Source organism: Calidris pugnax, unplaced genomic scaffold (genome assembly GCF_001431845.1).
Source record: "Calidris pugnax isolate Ruff unplaced genomic scaffold, ASM143184v1 scaffold276, whole genome shotgun sequence".
In the NCBI taxonomy this organism is placed as follows: Eukaryota; Metazoa; Chordata; class Aves; order Charadriiformes; family Scolopacidae; genus Calidris; species Calidris pugnax.
Window position 1 is genome coordinate 2,162,900 of NW_015091112.1, and position 17,370 is coordinate 2,180,269.

Sequence of the window (17,370 nt, forward strand, 5' to 3'; positions counted from 1 at the left end):
TATACTTTGCTCACAAATATGAGCTTAATTGTCCATATCAAATGGCAGCGTCACGTTTAATTATGTAAAATATAAAGCATCACTAATTCATGATATGAACTGAGTTCTCCTGAATATAAGAGATGCCATCTCTGGACCAACTACAAAACACGCACATCTGCTAGAGTCAACAATGTCGTTTTGTAGACATTCATAATGTTCCTTCTCACTGAAGACCAGAGTATTTGAGCATTTGATGGTCAGCTAGAAATAAACAGAGCAAATCAAGAACTGCACTTGTGTTATAAGAAGATACTAAAAGAAAGGTTAGAATTCAAACATTTGCAGTGCAGATAGGCTGAGGGAGCTCAAATGCCCTCCATCCTTGCTGAAAACAATAACCATCACAGTTCTTACAGAAAATGCAGTCTCCTGTTTATCTCTTCTCTGTTCAAATTGAAAATGAGCCAGCTGCCTGTATCCAAATGCTGAATTCAGGTGCCTGAATATAACTTTTGTATAGGTACCTATGTCTAAGGGAGAAGGAGGACTTTAAAAACACCACTGTCATCAGTATTTCTCACTAAATATCTTTTATATCAACATACTAGTGTGAAGCATCTGTATGTTGCCTTCCACTGTACTGGGGTATGTAAATAATGTGGCAGTAGACTTCTAGAGTCAGTGACTCCATTCCCCTTTTTAGCCTTTACCTGCTTGCAAAAAAAAAATCTCACATATTCCCTTACTTGTTCCATACTATATTACAGGAAAGGAACAGCCTGGACTTCGAAGAAGAGCTCAAAGAGAAATCAAGTGTTGTAACAGAAACAATAGTCTGGGGAAAAAAAAAAAAACAAAAACGTGTTTGCAGCAGCTCACTTAAATAGAACTGAATGGTGCAGTTGGATTAGGATTTCCTGAACAAGCATGCCATAGCTATCTTGACAAGCTATGATGACAGCCTGGACAGCAGTTCTGCCAAAGAAAACATCTGGACCATATAAGGCCTGAGGCTGTAGGAGGAAGAGTGGCAAAAGTAACAGCCAGCCAATAGGTAGCAGATACAGCATCTGTCTTGTTCCTTCGAGCACTAAACCAGACCGTGGGTGAGTTCACCAGGGGAAATATTCTCCATATTTCCTCTTCTTATTTGCCCTTCCTAAGCATTTACTATTTATCCCTACCAGAGACAAGGTAGGCTTGTGTTGCACATCGATTAGCATAGACCAAAGACCATTCCTGATGTTGCAAGTTTTGGGCCTGGCCACTGCTCTTGGAAAGCAGGGAGTGAGAAATATTAGCCATATTTGCACAAAAAAAACAGTCCCCAGTTAATTTACTAGCTATAGGTATTTGACTTGGCTCAGAATGGTTTTTCTTATATTTTATACTTGGGCATGTCCATAGAATCATGAAAAATAGGGGTAAAATGGAGTTTTATGTGCTACCTACTTTATACTTGTTCCAAGGCAAGATCAACATCACCTAAACCACTCCACAGGTGACTATCAAATCTGTCATTATTACACAGTAGTATATAATATGATGACATTTCTGCAATCCATTCATCACAGGCTTTTTGTGCAGGAAGAATTACACTTGGAAGAAGTTTTGCAGTGGTGCTGAACTGCCTTTTAATTGCTTCTTTCAGTATATTCACCTGTAGGCAATTTCTTCCAAATCATCTTCTCTGGAGAGTCAGCAAATGCATGGATGTTTACTTTCTTTTTTTCACATGATGAAGCTTTGAAAGAGTGCAAGGAGGAAGGTGATGATGGCTGGCTGGACTTGGATTCAAGATCATGGCTAATGCAAAGTGAAAGTAGAAAAGAATCAGATACTTCCTAATAAAACTAAGAACAACTCGGGTTAAATGTCCCTTGTGGTTACACAGTTGGAAAACAAGCCCCTTCCAGCTTTCCAGATCTGCTGAGGTTGCCTTTGCTTGCAGTAAGAAGTGGTGAGTGGTCACAGTCTTGAAACCTGCTGTGTTTCATTTTGCTACTGTTAAGTTCAGGATAGCAGAGTGATTTGCTCTCTCAGGCCCTGTAACACATACCCGATCTTCACCAAACACTTTTCATTACGATTTTAGTTCCAGAATGAAAACTGCCTTCAAAACTACAGATTTTCCTCTCCTGTAAAAGAAAAAAATCTATTCCCCTCATTTTACCCTTAAAAATCACATTTTTTTCATTCCAGCCTGCTGGGAAAGGCAAATAGGAGCTATTGTTAAACTTTATAACTTAACCATTAAATGAAATCTATTTAGAAACCAACCATTTGGGAATAGAAAAAATTCACAGGGTTCCGTTCCAAGAACATTGCCAATAATAGCTGGAGTTGAGAACACTGGCTTTGGTATGCTTTTTCTGAATATGACAGAATTGAATTGACATGTTCCTGTGGAAAGTTTTATATTGATGCAACTGCATTTTCTCTTTAAAAAAAAAAAAAAAAAAAGTAATGTTGAGTCCTGAGCACATGGAGTTAAGTTTTTTGCGGTACCTCAAAAGAAAATTATAGACAGGATTATCTCTAAAGCATCCTCCCACCCTGTAGACAGATGTCAAAGATCAGCAGTATTTCCAGCATTAAAACTTTTACAACACCCTTCAGCAGCTTGTGCTTCAGCGTCTCTGTCTTTTCTTTTAGCACATACAATGCAGAGGGACCAAACTAGCCAAAATCCTTTGTGCGAAGCACCGTATAATACACATTCCAAAGATGTTATTTTGCCTGTAGGAGAATGAAACCAAAACAAATGAATGTAGGATTGGAATAAGTGTATTTATAATTCTCCTAATGGTTAACATATCATTGACTAGCAGGTGCTAGAAAGATCTGACCACATGTTTCATGTCAGCTCAGCAGCATTTCTGTGGTCTTCAGTGTTTTCTTCCAGCCAGAACTGGAGACCCTATTGTCCTCTGAAGTTCTGTGTGAATGGAACAGCAGCCCCCTATGTCTTTCTAAAGTTCATCCTTGCTTTTCAAGAGACAAATAAGTGCTCTGAGCTGCTGGACCAGGGGAAGGAAATGTCCAATGCCCGTGCTGCAGCAGAGAGTCACCATCTGCTGAAGAGAGAGCATGCCATCGTGTGGTGATACAGCCTCACCACACCATTGTAAGTTTTCGTCATCATATAGGTCTAACAGAAGATAAATGTACAGTGAGGGAGGATCCTCCAAATCCCACCAATTTTCCTGCTCCCTTTAATTCCCTGGAAGATGTCTCAAGGTTTTTCTGTGTGTCCATAGTATTGCTCCACTCCGCCAGAGCTTTTGGAGGCCATCACCAGCAAAAAGCATACTGAGGCTGAAAGCTGGGGTGCCACCATGAAGACGTGACTTGCTCCCCTATGACACAGGGAAGACCCCTGGAACTGCTATCACCTCTCTGAGCTTTACCAGCCTCCTCACCCTCCTGTGATGAGGGTGGTTTCCCCATGCCATGAGCCTGGCCAACATTAGGGAGCCCAAGTCTATTTACAGGCAGGGCCTGGTGGCTTTGTCACCTCCACTGCACCCACATGGAGCTGGGCTGGCACACAGAGATGGAGCCAGACAAGAGCACAGTGTTCTACCCTCTGCACCAGCCCTTTGTCATGTCTCTTGGGCACCACAGAGCTGGGAGATGCCAGCTTCACCTGTACAGTTCTGCTGAGAAGCTCTTGGCAAAGTGAATTTTGCCAGGTGAAGGTTCACCTTGGCTGTGGATGGGGGCTGAAATATCTGGAGCTTACTCATGCTTGGCTCCACCCTACCTGATCTGTGCTTCTCCTGGCTAATTGGTGTCCATGCTGAAAGTGCACAGCAGAGCAGGGGCATCACCATGGTCCACAGACAAAAATCTACGCAGGGCTCTCCACAGCACCCTACAGCAATATAAAATGCAATAGCCAAGCAACATAGGGCTATGAGGGTAACCAATGCCACAGCATATTATCAGAAGGATAATTCAGTAACAAAATTTACCCTGCGATGCACAAACTCTGAGAATTAGCCAAGATCAGATGACTATTGCTCATTTGGAACCTAGACATAACCACAAAATGTCATCTGATCTTGATAATGTTACTGACTTTCATACTGTAGAATTGCCAACATCTGATTTTGTCTTTTGTCCATGGTATTCAATTTTAACACTTCTTCACAGCTTCTTAGAAAGATGAAAATGTGTTTAATACCCTGGCAGGCACACATGGCAGGGAAAGGGCCACAATGGGATATGGGTGTCACCAACGGGGAGGTGGGAAGGATTGCTGGAGGAAATCATTTGTCTTTCAGTAAGTTTTTGGAGGTGAAACAGACTTTCTAGACTTTGCAAGAAGTTGACACGTCTTTAGAGGGTGACTTTTATGAATGCTTTCTTGCCTGAGACATTTCCATCATTTCCAGACAGATTGTTTTAAATCTAATCCTTGAACCACTGCACTATTGATCACGGGCAGCCACCGAGAAAGTAATTGGATCTATCTTATTCCTCTCACAGTTTCCTCTCCCCCTCTTCCACCTTAAAAAGCCTCTCCTCTGACTCCCCTCCAGCCTGTCTCCATGTCCATCTGACCCTTCAGGCGACAGTACCCCTCGCTGGAGAGGAACCACCACAACCCAGAAGCTACAGTGTTTTCTTCCTCCCTCTAGATGGTGCCATGGGCTTTCCCTGGGTAAATTAGCACCTCCTAAAATCGAGCATCTGGTGGCCTGGGATTCACTCGACTGCAGGTAGACCTCAGTGGCTGCTCTGGCAGAGGCTGCGTTGCCTTATGGTCATGGGACAATGTGTGGATGGAAAACGTAATAGCATGTTTAATCTTTTTTTCTTCTTTTTTGTTTTTTTTTTTTTAAGTGCATGTAGTCTGGGCACACTGAGTGCCCTTCTCTGTTGTAAGATCTTTGATCGCTTCCTTTTTTTTATTGGATTTCACTTTCTCACCATCCTTTCTTTATTGCCCAGAGTGGCCCCTCTTGGTAGAATATAAAACAAATTATATGAGAGCATGAAACTGACCTTTGAGACCTGGGGAGCAGGATTTATCTGTAGATAATGTTATCTAAAGTAGTCAAAGACTTTTTGTAGTCAAAGGATGGAACTAGAGGTGTTTCCTCCTGGCCTAATGTAGGTATCTGAAATAGGGTAGTGCTGCCACCATGAGAAAAACCCTGTTTCCCTCCAGGGACTGGAAAGTGAGCCCCAGTTAAATAGTTCCAACGTGTGTGTGCATGGTTGACATCTAAATTTAGGTGAGAGAAATAACATTTTAAAGTTCCAAAGAAGCTCAACAGCATTTATTTGTTCTAAGTACCAGGCACAACACAGGTAAAGCACAGACAGAAATGAATAACATAATTTTTGTTGTGGTAAACCTTGAAGGACACTGTAATCCCAGCCCACAGGAGTGGTAGATTCATTTTAGTGATGAAAATATTAATTCTGAGCCAAACCACTCCTTACCTGGAGAAGATTCAGGTGTGGATCAGAGTCCAGTTTCAGGGGCTGAGTCTTTATTTGTTGGCCTGAAGAACAACTCCAATGAGATCCACGGAATTGCCACATTTATACCTGTGTAGGCTTGCTCTGCTTTGGCGTGTTGTTACGCCCAGAGGAGAAGATGACAGAGAATCAGTCCAGGGGTTTTTAGCTTTTTTTGGGCCCGTGTGTCACAGTGAGCAGGAGGGAGCATAGGTCTAGGCAGAGAGCATGAGAAAACTGTCCCTGGGACAGGCCTGGGATGGCGACTGTAACAAGGGGTGCACTTTGCCACCGCATTTTTTTCCTCTCCCTTCCATCTATAGGTGTCATGCGGCTATAAAAATAAATATACCTTTCCAAGAAAGGATTTCTACGTGCAGCATTGCACTGGCAACCTGCAGCTGCAGTTTTAACAGGGAAGCACAGTCTACCCTGGTCATTTTATTTCCTGGGAAATGCATGAGTCTCTGTTTCCTATGTCACTCTGAAGCAATATCATCTGTAATGTTTCTCCTCTATGGGGGAGTGGGAGGAAATTGCTTGTCACCCAGTGGCGATATGCAGCTTTTATTTACATGGGAAAGCAATAAAATTGATCGTTTCTGACCCGAACAAAAGTCACTTGGCTGGAGTTCAAAGCAAAAGGGTATGTGGGGAACACTGCTCTCTAACCCGTACAGGCGGGGACCGCTAGGCACAGGTCTGCTCTCTGCCTTGGGCAGGTCATTTACTCACCCATATTTTATTTTACCCACAAGAAAACAAGGCTCTTAACACGAATTGCTTTCATAGAAGTCTTGTGATATTTAATTAGATGGTCTTGTAAAACGAGAGAGAGAGAACTCTGAATGGCAGAGTGGAGGTATCTTCATCTGATGGGCAAGTATTAAAGCAGAGACATCCAGAGACTGCTAATAGAGCACCCCGTACAGTCCTGACACAGCTTGTTTTTAAAACCAGGTTGAAAAAGCGACAGCAGTAAGCACAGAAAAGAGCCACAGACTCCAGGGCTGCAAAAAATGCCTTATGCTAGGAAGCCTTTAAGAATTTATTTGTGTAAAATGTTGGAGAGTGTTCAAGAGTACAAATAAATTTATGAAAAAAAAAATAATAGCAGAAAACACTGACAGGCTCTTGGAGCTCTTAAGGTGATCAAAAGGGCCAGTATGTGGAAATTAAAGCTGAAGAACTACAAATGAGAAGCTGGCATGTCTGCTGACAGTGGACACGCCTAACTACTGTGCAGGCTTACAGAATCATAGAATCATTTTGGCTGGAAAAGGTCTTTACGCTCATTGAGTCCAAGAGCGGATCTTCAGAGCAGCGCTTGGGAGCCTTGTGCATGGGCCAAACACCAGTCACAGGCGTGCTCCTGGCTCACTGCCGGCCTCGCAGGCTGAAACGTAAAGGCTGGGGATAGCAGAGATCAGATCAACTGAGTTCAAGATCGTTCCTGGCCTCAAACAACCTGCACTCCTGAACCTAGGCTGGGTTAAGAAAGTGCAGTTTCAAAGGAAACAAACAGAAACCCAGTTCTCCATCCTTTAGAAATACATTCTGCTGTAGGAACGGGATGAAGAGAAAGTCAAGTTATCCAGTAACTACCCTCAGTGGCAAGTCAATTCTCATTTAACTGGTGCTGCATAGAGGGAAGGCTGGTGGAAATCATTAAACCGGCACAATCGGTTGCTTCAGTAATCCACTGGAAGCTCGGAAAGTCAAGTTGAGCCATAGCAAGATGAAAGGATTTTCCTTCCCATGTTGTGACCCAGTAATGAGAGAGCAGGGCTGGTTTGCTGACGGGAATATTAAGTGCTGTGATTTTTGAGAGAGACAAGGCTTGTGGGGAGAGTTAAGATCTTTTATTAGATCAACAAGTATAGCTGGAAAAATTAGTTGGATGTTCAGGCAGAGAGACTCTGCCTCAAGACTAAGCACAGAGCTTGTCTCTTTTTACCAGCTGTAGCACCTGATCAGCTTAAAAATATTATCTCTATCATATATTGTCCCAGTTGTGCCTTTAGCTCATGATGGCTAAAACAGCTTTAACCTTGGAGACTTTAAAGGCCATTTTCACTTCACTCAGTCTCTTTTTCTTCCAAGTTAGGTATTTATTTACACAAACCCCTCAGAAATAACAATTATGGTTTTGGGTTTTTTCTCCATTGTGATACAAACCCCCCCAATATATTTTCATGGCTTAACTTGGCTCTGGCAAATGCCATCCCACTCCCTCTGGCTGTACCCACCATGTATGGTGCGAGGTCAAGCTGAAGAGCGAAGGCAGGAGCAGCCCAGAGCTGGCTGGGGAGCAGCCCACCCTCTATGCCCAAAGAAGACACCTAAATAACTGCTCTGCAGGCAACTCACCTTTCTGTGAAGCAGGGACATCCTAAACAGCCTGGGTGATTGAAGGACTGGAAGTGCCCGGGTCCAGCCTTGGTTTTGTCAGTCTGTTTTCAGTCACTAGGATGACCAGCTCAGACACACCGCTTTGGGCTGCAGAGATGTGGTGTGAGATACATGTATCCCATCTCGAGCATCCCCTCCATTTAGCCTCATGGAAGGCATTAGACTCTTTATGTTGGTTGTCCTTCTCCCCTCTCCAGTTTGCCCAAAACTCTGTCTGAAAATGTGGCTTATCACAGCCAAGCTCCCCTGGGTTTTCATAAGGAGAAAGATGCACCGAGCGTGCCACTTTACAACCAGAGCATTCACGTTTGTCAGTGGTTGTCAGAAGAATAGACAGGCTAGAAAAATACGCACCTGAATGTAGCTACTGTATTTTCTGAGGGACCATTTCTTTCTGCAGACCCCATAAAATGTGTACTGCAGCTGTAGCAGACCTCCTCAGAGACGAATGGCATCTGAAAGCGTACCTCGATGCAGCAGCACTGCTGGGAAAGCAAGTTCAAAGGCATCCAGCTCTCTCCGGAGGATACAGCTATGTTAGACCCTGCTGGATAGATGACTAGGTACCTGTTTTAGCACCAAAGTATTACAAAGAGCTTTTTCTGCCTCAAGGCAGTAATTTGCTGAAGCACACAAGACACATTTCCCATTGGCAGGATGAAAAGAAAACTTTCACCCCATTTTTTTGCAAAACACTACATTACGTCGTCTCTGAAAAGAGCTCTATTGTATGTGTGGGCCATGGCAAATATGGAGGGAAGAGAACTGAAATGACAGCTTGTGGTGCTTATATAAATACACATTAACCCTGCGTGTCCAGGGTTTCAGTTGAACTCCAAAGCCTGACTTATACCAGATGCCTTGAATTGCAATCAGTAGGTATTGTGAGACTCTCTTCTTGTGTTTTCTTAGCATGAAACTTGCCCAGTTTTGTTTGTTTTATAGCAAGACTGGCAAGTTCAGGAAAAAATCCTGGATTTTCCTCTCCTGGACAGATGGTATGCTGTGTTGATTTCCCATTTGTATAGGTTGGGGAATATTTTTAATCTGGATTGCAACTTGGAATGACACACAGCAAAAAGCAAATTAGATTTTACCCAGGCTAATCCTTCTCTCATTTCCTCCAGTATTACACCACTAACATTAACATGGTTAGCTTTTGATTTATGCTGGTACAAGTGAGAGAAAATGGACGCTCGAAGAGTTGTCTTTAATTCAAAGCAGCTGGGCATTAAAAAAGGTGGAGTGGGAAAATCCTATTTTCCAAGAAAGTGAGAGCTCACAAAGCCAGTAGCTGTCCCTAAAGATATCTGTTTTAATGCATTGCTTTAGAAGTACAGTTAGCAGTTCTTGCTGAATCTAAAACCCACCATGAATAACTGACTTTCTTAAATCAGTAAGTTAGTAAAAAGCCCAGGATGGGCTGAAGATGCTCACTTTTAAATAGAGTTCACACATTTTCATGTTACCTCAGTGTTCAGTGCCCACCCTGGATCACCAAACAGGGGAATTTATTTATTGTTAAACTACTGAACTAAACAAGCTAATGCAGTAGATACAATCTAACAATTAAAATCATAATATATTATTCTATATAAGCTAGGAAACTGTTTCTCACATATTCTGTCGAAGTTGTAGCCTTCACAATCTGGTAACTTGCTGAAAATTGCTGTTAGCTCTTAATAAGACCTGGGGGAACTGAGTAATTTGCTGTGTTGATTAACACGCATTAAGTAGAGGGACAATAATTCTCTTGTAATAGAAGCTGTGATTTAGCAGATAAGAGCACAATCAAGTAGGTATGCGGGTCTGTATGAATCTGCACATCAGTTTTATATCCTCATCTTTCATCTACTTTGGATGCTCAATATCTTTCACTGTAAATCACATTCATTTAAACACCAGCATATGGGTCTCAGTGCCTGCCTTTAAGCACTGGATTTTGGTATTTTCTAATATTTTCCTAATCTGCTTGGCATCATTTCACTGCAGCAGTGGTTTCCATGCTTTGGATCTCTGGGTGTCCAGCATGGCTTCTGGGGGGGTGGTGGTGTGATGCACAGCACAGAGCAACAGCTTTTTATTCCCCCTGGACTGCGGATAATCCACATTTATGCATCTGAGGGCAGGCTTTTCTCTCGAGCGGCTGCTGTTCTGCAAACTGGTCAGGAGCCACCTATAACACAGGGTACAGTGCATTCCCATGAGCAGCAGCACTGGAGGATTTTCTATTTAGATGTTCCTGCCAGGAAACCACTGGGGAAGGATGGCAAGACAACTCAGAGGCAGAAAGTGATGCTGCAGCAGGCACATGAACATGAAATGTGGCTCTAAGGGGGTTGCACAGGCTGTGACAATGCCACCAGTGGGGACCAGCCAAGGTCAGCAGCGAGTGGAAGGAACCATGTCGGTGCACAGTAAAAAACCTCCTAACAGACGTGCTGCCTCCTGTAGCCAAATTTGGGGCAATTTCCTCCTTTTTCTTTATTTTTTAAAATAAAGGAGGCAAAACATGGTCACTTGTGATCTGCTTGACACAGCAGACCAGGAAACAGAGAGCTGTTCCTTTTCCATCTTTCTAGCCCTGATAGTCAGACATAGAAATGGATTTCCCAGGTGGTACCTTGTTTCCTTGGCCATGAGCGAGTAACGTTCCATGGGCTCCCTCTTGTGATGGAAATAAGGGAGAAGAGCTCCAGCCACGAATTACATTGCCCAAAGAATTTAGTGAATTTGGGCAAGGCACACAACCCATAACTTCTCCAGGTCTTGTATAACATACTGGTCTTGTTTGGTAGCCTGTCATACACTACAGTCCTCCTTGTCTGGTGTGTCCCCAAAGCCACCAAACAGGCTGCCAGAGGAGGCCAGCTAGATATGGCTACTTCATGTGGTATACATTAGCAAATATGGTGTTTTGAACCCAACTGGAACCCCTGTGGCTCCTTAATATTGAATTTGCTGCGGCAAGAGCAAAAAACAGATGGTTTTATTCATCGTGCAGTCTGTCTTCTGCAGCAGACCCTTTAACAGCTCAGGCAGAAACGCTGGATCTTTCAGGCACCTGAGGGAATTGCCAACCCCCAGATCCAGACCTTATCACTCACCCTGCTCACTTCCTATGTGCTACAGCCCATTAACACCACTCCCCTCCAGACCTCAGCACGTTCAGCTTCAGCTCCACAGCGGCAGTGAGCTGCACAGCCCGCTCCACCGCTTTCCCTTATTGCACCATCACCTGCAAAACACCTCACCTTAAAGATTATGCAATTCAAAAGCCAAAAATAACTTATTTTCCTGCTCTTTAGGGTTTTACGGTTGGCTGATGCAGAGCAAAGCCTGGGACCGAGGGACGGAGTGCAGATTAAACTGAATTTAGGCAGCAATTATTCTTTTCCTCTACAGAAGAGCCACACAGGGAGGGACTGTATTTTCTCACCTTTGTCTGGCTTGCACTCTCATTCCAAGGGAGGAGAGAGGACATATCAGTGCCTCAGCAGACATTGGGAAGCAAGTTGTGGTGGGTTGTGGTTTTTTTTTCCATTTAAATCACAGTTCATACAACCCTGGAGTGAATGAGCTGCTACCTGAGGGGTCACAGCCTCCACGTAGCCATGTGTTTTCAGCTGCTTGGCCAAATGTCTTCTTGCTCCTAAAATATTTGCAAGAGTTCTCAGAGTGAAAAAAGGGACTTTTAAAAAATTATTGCAAGATGTGAACCTCCGGTTCAACAGGACGTACAGAACTGTCTTCTTAGCAGCTCTCAAACACTAAAGGAGACATGGGCAGCCCTCAAGGAAATCCTTGACTGGAGACATTCAACAGAAGATGATTCCTCATTCAAAACTGAACTGAAACCTCAGGAGAAGGTGGAGCAGCTGACAAGACATTTTTCTCTAGCAAAATCTCTCACAATTTCCTTTTATTTATTTTCAATCCCTTCTGGGCTGAAAATACAATGTTCTAAATTTCATAATGGAATAGAAATTACCCACGTTGTTTCCCTTTGAATGGCTTTGAAGCTAATACTCCCTGATAGACTTCACATCAGTAACACAGAAGCATTTCATATGGGGTTTTGTTTTCTTTACTCCTCACTTCACTGGCACCCAACCAACGAAAAATCATGCAGAAAAACATGGGAAACACTAACAGGAAAAAGGAAGAAAAACCCCCAAATCAAACATATCAGTAATAATTCAAAATAAAGGCAACATTTAAAAAAAACGAACTGGATTTCAGGACATTCTTCAAACATGACTGTACCGTTTCTTAATACTGATAATCCTTCAGACAGCTTCAGGAGGATTTAATAGGAAATTACCTTCCTGAAAAGCATGCATTCATATGACATGTAAGACAGTTGCTTGTAATAAATGTCCATCTTAGAACTCCTGGCACATTTAGCTTATTTAAGTGCATCTGAACTCAACTGTGAGAACAAGATGCAGCTCCAATAGTTTTTTACTAATGATTTACTATGATTTTTCTCAGATTACTTAGATACTTAGAAACTGGGAACTACATATGCAGGACACCCACCTCCACAGATGCCCTCACACCCTGAGACCAAGATAAAAAAGGATCTTTTACATAGAGCAGTTTTTTGTATGCCCCAAACTTTTCCATACGTGGCTGCACAGAAGTTAGTTGCCATCTAGGAACTGTTAGTTAGAAACTAGAATAACAGCCACAAAAATACAGCATTAAAAAAGCCTCAAGGACTTTGTACATCACTAAAACACAAGAAGCACAAGAGACACAAACTGCGTTTGGAAACCAAAGCTTGCTGCTGCTCTGGCCGTCCCATACAGGTGGTCCAGTGGCCTGCAATAAGATGAGTCTTAAAAGCCCTGAAGAACTTCAGTTGCACAGCTAGTGAGTCAGAGGACCCCAGACCCACTGCCTGCTACCAAGTGGCTTTAAAACTGCAGAGGCCATGGATGAGAAGTTTGAGGGTTAAAAGTGACCTCAAGGGGACTGGAAACAACATGTCACCAAGGTTAACGAGGGCAGACACACTGATGTTGGCCTCTAACATGTTGAGCTGTCTCTATATGAAGCAAGACTCCAGCCTGCTCTCAGTCCATGGCTTTGAGGCCATTGGCCTCACTGCCTTTGAGATGGCTCATGTTTAGGCTCAAGTATGGCATATGCTGACCCTGCAGAGAAGCAAGGACACTGGAGAAAACTACCCTGAGCTTGAACCCAACCCCCGCCTTGCAAAGCCAGGCCTAGTCTTCTCTGAGAGACCACCTGGAGCCACTTAACCACTCTTTCTCTGCTCTGCTCCCAGCCTTATGTGCAAGCATTGCTATCACCATGTTCTTGTCCAAAAAGGGAAAAACATCAACATCCAGCACAGGAAATCAGGCACTCACCCAATAATCCCCAAAGATTACCCAATTTCTACCTGAACTTGCAGTCAGAATAACAAGTTTGGCCATAATAATTTCTTCTCCTTCACACTCAAAGACCCTTTTGAAAGCTCTGGGATCTAGCAATGCTACTAGTTGGACACTTTAAGAAAGCAAATGAAATAAAACGGGGTACTGAATTTTTTCAATAAAGGAGGAGATTGCCTTTTGCTTGGGACCTCTTCAACCCTTCAGTTTGTTTTCATCCTGAACACTTGTCCTCAAAGGCAGTAGAGAGACCAGCCCTTCCCCAGGGGTTTCATCCACATCAGAGCCTGGCAGTGTTCCTCCTCTGGACCGCCAGCCCTGCTACATGACGTCTTGAGAAACAGCTGCTGTTTCACAGGCCAACTTGTGTCATGACCTTCCCATATACTTTTATGTTCTTTCCTAAAAATACCACAGCCCCTTTCAACTCATGTGCCCTATCAGAGGGAGGAGAACCATGCACCAGCCTTCATGCTGTAGAAGTTGCTGGCTGAGCCAAGAGGAAAGTACAGTCTGTGCTTTGATGGCCAGTAGCTCAGGGTTGGATGAAGGAGAAAGTCCTCCCCTTAGTTCTTCTTCTTCCCTTCTTTCACACAACTGCGTTGTTTTAATCCACTCCTCCTGGCCCTCTTTGTAACCACATTACCAAGTCCTGGATGGTTTTTTTCCAGGGTTTCAGAGGACATTGCCAGTTCCCCTCTTTGAAAACCACCAGGAGGATCTGGGGTGACAACCACAGCTTCTGCTATGAAGTTAGCTCTGCAATTTCCTTGCAAATTTACAAACCTGTGATTACCTGAAAACTTTCCAACAGACCTACAGCTGTGAAGGGGCAGGGCTCCCATCCCTTCTCTCCTCATTCAGCCACTCTTCTCCTCAGACCTGGGGATCTCTTCAGGCTCCAAAAGACCTAGTGTAGGTGATGAGGTTTCCAGTACAGGGTCTGGGAAAGGTGGGAACTTTGAAAGAGTCTGCAAGAGTCTATGAGATAGACATGGAGCAGCATAAGAAATACTGAGCCTCTCTGGAGGGTGCCTTTCCACCAGCCTGGGGGAAGAAAGAGCATCATCTACCGAGCACAGACTCAAGGTCATGCTGGAGGGGCTGTAAGTATCATCCCCCCTCCAACAGCTCACCAGCACCTCCCACCACAGCAGGCACAGCTCTGTCATCTGCTTCCTTTGCTGCCAATGCATCTGGTATGGCCTCCCCCTCGAGAGCTGTTCCCAGAGACAGAAAAATAATTAATGAAGACAGAAAGCATCCCCTGAACTGGAAAACCTGACTAGAATAGTCGAAGCTGATTCCTCTGTTGGGCCTGGAGGTGGGGGTAACATGCTGTGGGTATATGTTTGGTAAGCATCAACACAAACACCAGGGGCCTTGAGTTTATATGTTTTGGGAGGACAGCTGGGGTTTTCCCAGGCTACTTCAAGTGGGTGCTGGTGTTTGGAAAGCAGCAGGTTACAGGAGCGTTGGCACCCGGTCTGGACATGGTGCCCACACATCTGTGAAAATGTAGGATGTCAAAGATGGTGCATATAGAGGGGTGGCTACTTGTCCACCTCCTGGAGGAAGAAGGGCAGCTGAGTTAGGCTGGCCCTGGACGGGTTAAAGAACAGATCAGCTCCTTACAGGAGCAGAGGGAATTAGGAAAACTTCTGGGAGAGAAAAGCAATAAACCTCAATGAAGCAGGCTGAGTCAGAGGCCTTTTAAAGAGCGACTCAGCCAGTGTCTAGTGATTCTGGGTAAGACTCCACGCTATAAAGAGCTCCTAAGCGGAGGTGCTGAGTGATTGCTTTATTGTTTCTTACAAACCTTGCTGTGAAATCCCTGTAAATATGTTTATGAGCTTGTTGGGGCGGCTTCCCCGCTGCTGACTGTACTGTAAATAAACATGCGTGCCTTTGATTCACGGAAGTTCGTCTTCTGGACTCCATTATGGTCCCTGGCTCTGCTTCCATTTCAGATGTGGGGCCCCTCCTGCCCCTGCTCACAAGGAGCACGACATTTCTGCTCTCCAGTGAATAACTAGAAGAATCACTGCACATGTTTAGAATTACACATCCCCATATGGCAGCCTCGCTTGTCTGTCCCTCCCTTCTCCTTCCTACCAGAAGAGCTCTGTGAACCTCAGCAGCTCTGAAAAAGCACCCTGTGGAAAGGCCACCAGGTCTGGAGACAGCTTGGATGCACTGTCCTCCTCCCACACAGCAAGGATATTTGGACATGACCCTCTGAGCCTGGGTGGGCAATGCAAAATTTGGAGTATGCATGTTGTCTGAATCCGAGGCAGATGTTTGCAAGCATGTGGTTCATCTAAATTTGAGGGCAGCCTCAAGAAAATGTACTTTGGCTTCCATCCTGAAGTTTGCTTGGAGCAACCCATGGCAAAGCAGCATGACCAAGGCCAGCTGATGAGGCCAGCTGACAATTATGCCGCCCCACATTGTCTGCCCTGTCCTCTTGCACAGGCAGGCTGCCTCTGTATCATCACTGCCTTGTGTTCAAAGCAAGTTGACTTTGCTGCTGTTTTTACCCTAAAAGTCAGGATTTTGTTATGCCAAGGATGTTCAGGCACTGCTGGATGAGTGGTCAAGATGTCTGCTCAAAAGGGCTTCAACACAGGGAGGGACAAGCCTTCTGCAGCTATCCCAGTGCAAGCTGTCCAGTGCTCAGAGAAGGATTCTCCAAATCCCAACACAAACCTGAAGACAGATAATTTTTACACATACTTGTGAGTTCCCTGCCATATAAACACATGTCTGTATAAACAAATGGTCCCAGCACACTGGACATAGCCATGAACTTCAGTGAAACCTCCACTGAAGCATCCTCATGTCTCCAAGCAAACCAGCCCCCAGCCAGGGCTTCTTCAGTATCAGATGGTGTGGCACTAAACCTGGATTCCTAACCACAATATAAAAAAAAAAAAGAAAGAAAAACAATCTTAAGCTGAAGAAAACATCTCAGAAATGCAACAGCAGCACAGGGAGATTTTATCAGTTTCTCTGCTTCCACCCACTCTCCTATTATGGAGTTAAAATATGGGGTTGGTCCAGGAAACAATACACATCAAAATAAAAGAAGCAGGATATTTGCCCATCAGTATAAACCAAACGGGAGACACACCAAGCATCACAAAGGACCCTGAAAGCAAGGAAACATCTTGTGCACTCAGCAGGCAAAAAGCTCCTACTTTGTGTAGTGCCTTGCAGCCCAACTGTGATCTGAAATGTTTGAAGCATAACTTAATTAATTGTCATAGGCATAAACAGGAGACCAGGGAGATATTTCTTAGCTGGCTTTTGAAATTAAACAGAATCAGTGCTGCAGGACAGCAGCTCCAGAGGATGAAACACTGAATAGAAGGTTCTCACAGGGGAAAAAAAGGACCTGCTTGGAAGGAAGGACCTTGAGGTTTAGTACCATAAGAGACTGAAGGCGAGCAGGGGTGAAAGGTTTAAGGTGATATGCACCTGCGTATCAACATGCCTGTGCCTGAGCATCTGTGGCAAGGAGTTTGTGTACACAGAGAAGTGGGTCTTACCCAAAGGGCAGACAGTGACCCTGTAACTAGGGCACTGGGCCAGGACTCTGCCATCTAGCTCAGGTCAGGGTGTATTTCAGCACATTATTTTCTATAACACCTAAGCAACTGGGTTCCTACACACGCCAGTGGGGAACCAGGTGTTGGTTTTCAAGTGAGAATGTGGGTCTCTGGTTTTCCAAGTCCTCCCAGTCATTTGGATCCTTTCTATTCATCTTGTGGGTCTCCCTTCCCTGTCTATAGGACAGGAATAACTGTCCCCCAGTTCTCCTAAATAGCCTGCCTTGGCTATTTAGGCTGCTGGTGTCACTGCATGGCAATGGTCTCCCACTACAGGGTCCTATTCTGACCACTCAATAGTAGGATAAACTGAGGAGCCAGGATTACTGTGCCAGACACCCCCACAGCTCCCAGACCCCTTCTTTGCTCAGGCAGGGACAAAACTAATCAGGATACCAGTCGGGCACCAATAGCAGCTGGATCTCATTTGGACCACCTACACATTGCAAGAATAAGGAAACTGTCTCCAATTATTTTCCAAAAAA